The sequence below is a fragment of the Triticum aestivum genome, chromosome 3B (genome assembly GCF_018294505.1).
Source record: "Triticum aestivum cultivar Chinese Spring chromosome 3B, IWGSC CS RefSeq v2.1, whole genome shotgun sequence".
Taxonomy (NCBI): domain Eukaryota; kingdom Viridiplantae; phylum Streptophyta; class Magnoliopsida; order Poales; family Poaceae; genus Triticum; species Triticum aestivum.
In genome coordinates this window covers 62,549,017-62,555,016 of record NC_057801.1, presented here as the reverse complement: position 1 = coordinate 62,555,016, position 6,000 = coordinate 62,549,017, and positions in this window count along the sequence as shown.

Genomic DNA, 6,000 nt, shown 5'->3' with positions numbered 1-6,000 from the left:
AATAAAAAGAAGAAGAAATAGTTGTGATTAACTTAACTAAAAAAAGGAGAATAGATGCTTATTTTTAATGACTTATTACAACTCAGAAATAAAAAGAAGAAAAAATAGTTGTGATTAACTTAACTAAAAAATGAGCATAGATGCTTATTTTTAATGACTTATTACAATTCAGAAATAAATAGAAGAAAAAATAGTTGTGATTAACTTAACTAAAAAAATGAGAATATATGCTTATTTTTAATGACTTATTACAACTCAGAAATAAAAAAAGAAAAAATAGTTGTGATTAACTTAACTAAAAAATGAGCATAGATGCTTATTTTTAATGACTTATTACAATTCAGAAATAAATAGAAGAAAAAATAGTTGTGATAAACATAACTAAAAAATGAGAATATATGCTTATTTTTAATGACTTATTACAACTCAGAAATAAAAAGAAAAAAACTATATAAAAAACTACTCAGAAATGAGTATAGATGCGCTTATAGAGAAAATTAGACCTAAATTCATAATAAATTTCTACTAACTTTAGAGAAATTCAATATGAATTTAGGTCAAATTTCCTGTATAAGGGCATCTATTTTCACTTTGAGAGCGGCTTAATAAGGCAGAGAGGGAGGGGCTTATAAACCGATGTGAGCCCCCTTCGATTGGCAAGGTGGGACTGAACTCTGGCCGCAACGAGGACCAACACTTTAGTCCCGGTTGGTGGTATGAACCGGGACTAAAGGGAAGCCTTTGGTCCCGGTTCGAGCCACCAACCGGGACCAATGGTGGTGGCCCAGGAGCGAGGCATATTGGTCCCGGTTCGTCCCACCAACCGGAACCAATTGGTCCAGACGAACCGGGACCAATAGCCCATGTGGCCCGGCCGCCCCCCGGGGCTAATGAACCGGGTCCAATGCCACCATTGGTCCTGGTTCTGGATTGAACCGGGACTAATGGGCTGACCTGGCCAGGACCATTTCCCCCTTTTCTACTAGTGTAGGGATCAAAATAGAGTTGCCGATCGCTTGGCAAATTATAGTCGTATAGAATGTACCACAGCTGTGTGGACACTAGTGCAGAACCGGGCAATAGCACCGGTTCGTAAGGCCCTTTAGTGCCGGTTCCATAACCGGCACTAAAGTGTGGTCACTAAATCCCCACCTTTAGTACCGGTTCAGCATGAACCGGTGCTAAAGGGCAACCACGTGGCACGAGCCAGCTCCGGGGGCCTGGAGCCCTTTAGTACCGGTTGGTAAGACCAACCGGTACTATAAGGTTTGGGGTTTTTTAGTTTTATGATTTCTTTTTCATTTAATTTTGTGTTTCCATTTTAATTCTTTTTCATTTGGTGGTATTTTACGATGCTACACATTGTACACGTTATGCATATATATAGAATTTCTAGTAGAACCAATCATGCATATATATATATATATCATCAATGTCTCACAAACCACCATATTAATTAATTCACACATACACACATGTATAGCTATATACAATTTCTCCTACATATGCATGTTGCCTTCGGAGCCAGTGGCATTAGCCTAATTGGTGCCTTCGGAGCACGATGACAATTGGAAGATGTTTTCATGGGGGCGGTAGCGGGTAATAGTATTCTCCCTTCGGATTTATGACCTAGTCGAGCAAAAATCCCGCTATTTCCTCTTGAAGTGCTTCTATGCGCTCCGTTTCTAGGAGCTTCTCCCGCACCTCTTTGAACTGTTAAGAAGGAGATCAATATGCATATATATTAGTTTGTGTGACTAGATATCGATAATGATGTAAAAATTGTGAATAGTGTTCTGACAAGCGTACCCATTCCTGTCTTTGAGATCTGCTCCTTTCGGACGCCATCATGCGAATATTCTCGCAAACGCAGAATTCACACAGATCAGTCCCCTGCGCCTGCTTCAGGGCCTTTACGAGAATGGAATTTGATCAGATAATAATTAATCAAGCATGATAATTAAAGAGATGGCAGCTAGCTAGCTAGCTAGTACTACTTAATTACTTATCTTGGATCGAAACCATTTAAGCTTTGGTTTCTATTCGCCTTCCGTGACCTTGATGAACCTTGCCCAAGCCCTGCCCCGTCGACAAAGAAAATGAATAAAGGGGTTATTAAATAGTTCATATCATGAAATGACGAACTAAATAGGCCGAGATATATAGTTAATAATGATTGAATTAAATTACCTGTTGACTATCCCAAACAAGATGTTATAGTCAGTTTTTGCTTTGAGTAGTGAGTCCAGTATTTGAACTGTTCCATCGTCAACTTTAATGATACACAAGACCCAGTGAAATCTGCATGCACACACGTTTGCATGTCTTAATTAAGCGGGCATATGTAAGCAAAAACATGTAGCTAGCTAGTAGGCAAAAACAGAGAATTTGTAGTACAAGACAGTGTGACTCACTGGAAGTTGTAAGGAAGTAGTATATCTTCATTGTATTTGAGGCGCTTCAAGAACTGTAGCATGTTGTCCTCTACGTCCTTTTGATGATGTGCATTTATCCGCCATGTGTATTCATTAATGGTGTTTGGGTCAATGAACCCAATGCCAAAGCGTCCACCTTTTCTCATTTCATACATCTTCATCTTGCATAATACCACAGAAAAGAATATAGTGAGGATAATTACAGGTAATGATTGATCAAAAGGATCACTACAACTAGATTGAGACTTAAATTACAGAAAGAAATCACTTACAGACAATAGCAACTAACGATAGATTTGTCGAGTCCGTCTTGATTGTATAACTGAAACAGTTCAGAATACTCAACGGACAGAGCTTTCTCATGGAAGTAATGCTCCTCCTTGACATTCACCATGAGGAAAAATCGATCTGAAATGTTGGTAATGTTCATGTACCATTGATGCAATTCATACATTCTCGTTGGGAGGTTCTTGACCTTGTCTGGCGCGACCAAAGGTTGGCCCCGGACATATTTCCGTTTTATTTCATCCTCTCTAAGCACAGGCATGGGCTCGATCTCGAGGAGTTGTCCAACAGTGATGTTGAGAACTTCAGCCTGCATTATATGCTCCTCCGTTATTACCACATTGCCCACCTCGGAAACGTGCACTATTTGCCCACAATAATATTGGGCGCGCGTACTGTCACGTGTTGTTGGCACAACAAGCGAGGGGATCGATTGCGCCGCCTGTTCTCCCAGCTGGGGAATGGTTTTCCCGCATTTTTTGTCAGCTGCTTCTTGTTTGCTCGATCCCGATGTAGACGTGCTCGCCTCCTTTTGTAGACGTGCTCGATTTAACTTCCTGATGTGGCGCTCATAGTCTGTGTCAACAGGCTTGGGAGCTGATGGTTGAGCCATACAAATGAAGTGGTCAATCGTTTCCTCAGGCACTTTCTCCCTTGGCGGCGATGGCGGTTTCGGTGCAAAATGGGCTTCCACCTCGGCCTTCGATATGGCTGCGATTTCCTCCTCGGACCTGTCATAAGCCCTCTGCGGAAGAGGCGTGAGGCTTGGACCATATTTATATCGCTTGCCTCCGCCTGTACTTCCTGTACTACCTCGACTCGTACCGCTACGCACCATAGCTGCGGGGTGTCTCTTCTGTGATTGTTGAGGCGGCGGAGACGGCTGACGGGGCTGAGTTGGACGAGGAGGAGTGGCCTGAGGTTGTGCCGGACTTGGAGGAGGAGTGGACGTCTGACGCTGTGGCGGACTTGGAGGAGGAGGAGTGGCCTGACACTTTGCCGGACTTGGAGGAGGAGTGGCCTGAAACTTTGCCGGACTTGGTGAACTTGCAGGAGCGGGAGACTGCTGACTCGGTGGCGGACTTCGACGAGGAGTCAGCTGACGCGGTGTCGGTGGCCTTCGAAAGATGATGCAATCCTTTTTCCATAGGATGATACGATGTTTGGCCTCTCCGAGAAAGCGCTCGCCGTCACCTCCAGGAATGTCAAGTTGTAGCTCCGAATATGGTGGGTCCACCACCTCATCAACCAAGACACGAGCATAGCCCGCTGGAATCGGGTTGCAATGGAAGGTTGCCTCGGGGGATTTGTAAAAGCAACGGCGTCCGCCACCTTCATGGATATGTTCTTCATTTTGACGTGTAGCTCACAGTTAGTGTTCTCCGTGATGTCATCCACGGGGTATCTACCCAGCATTGCGTCGTCCTGGGCGGCCGAACCCACGCCGCTTCTTGGCATGGATGGGCCGGTGCTATCCAATGCTGGATCATCCGCTAGCTGCTGCAGCTGCTGAGACCCCCTTTGCTGGGTAAGTGAGTCGATCTGCTCCTGCTGCCGCTGGAATTTGACTGCCAATTCCGCTTGACTTGCTTCTAGGCCTTGAAGGCGTTCATAGTCCCGCTTCCTCTGCTCCTCCTGCATCTTCCTCTTCTTCTCCTCCGCAATCTTCTTTCTCGCACGGCTTCTGTAGTCGTTGTTCCAGTCTGAAAACCCCTCATACCACGGAATAGCGCCCATGCCTCGTGTTCTTCCCGGGTGTTCAGGATTTCCCAGGGCACGCGTAAGCTCGTCGTTCTCTCTGTTGGGCTGGAACACCCCCGATCGTGCCTCTTCTATTGCAACAAGTATCACATCGTCGGCTCCCTTCAGACTTGCCTTCGTCGAAACATTGCCTGTCTTCGGGTCCAACTCCCCCCCATGCGCATAGAACCAAGTCCTGCACCTGGGGGTCAGCTCTTAGTAACCGGAGTGACACCTGCATCCTCCATCTCTTTCTCAGACTTATCCCACTTAGGCATTGCCACCGCATAGCCACCTGGCCCCAGCTTATGGAACTTATCCTTTTTTCGGCATTCTTCTTGTTTATTCTCGACCGTTCCTTAGTTAATTCCGAATCCTTGAATTTCACGAAAAATCGTCCCAATGAGCACGTTGGTTCTCTAGTGTTCCCTCGAATACTGGAGTCTTCCTTCCTCCCTTGACGTACTTGTCCCATTCATGATTCTTGTGGTTCTTGAATGCAACCGCCATCTTCCTAAGAGCAGCGTCCTTGACTTTCTGCACATCTGCTTCTGTGAAATGATCTGGTAGGGTGAAATGTTCCATGAGAGTATCCCAAAGCAGATCTTTTTGATTCTTGTAGACAAAAGTAACATCTGGACGTGGAGCAGCGTCCTCTTGTCTTTTTGTCTTTTGTCTTTTGCTGGCTCTCTCCATTCTTGAAGGGAGATCGGGAGTTGGTCCTTCACAAGAACTCCGCACTGACGAACGAACTTGTCCGCAATCTTCTTAGGCGCTAATGGTTCGCCATTAGGTTTGACTGCCTTGATATTGTACTTTACGCCCTCCTTCAACTTTTTGTTCGGGCCCCGTTTTGTCCTTTTGCTTGAAGATTTGCTCAATCCGGATGGCTGAAAGAACAAAGATCAATTCGTTAATATATCTGCAAGTCATTTAAAACATGTGATGATCACCAGATACCTGCTTATATAAATATATATACCTCGCCGGTCTTTGTTGTTTCAGGATCAACATGTTCTTCGTCATCGTCATAACCGTAGTTCATGACTTCATCAATTCGGTCGTCGTGATCGAATATCATATCACCCTCTCCGGTGTTGTTTAGATATTCGGAGCCGTCATAATCTTCTTTATTCTGATCATCATCTGGCCCGCGTATCATATCGAACATGGTCTGTTCTCCCTCTCTGTCGGTATTGTCTGCCATAGCTTTTATTTAACTAATTCAAAAGAAATATAAAACAATTTAGTATTCAAATTACATCGTCTCGAATAATATATATAATCTCGAATACATCGTCTAGAATAATAGATATAATCTTGAATACATCGTCTCAAATAATATATAATATTGAATAGTACACCACTGGCTAGGTAGCTAATTAAAGATCGAATACTACAGACCCACGCGAACGCCACCAAACGAGATCAGGGTCGACGACGGGACCCGGGGCCGGGTTCCTCATCAAGCGGCGTGCCCCTCCAGGCAGCACCTCCCAGTGCCAGCCCGGCGGAGCCCAGTCCCGGACATGGGTCGGCT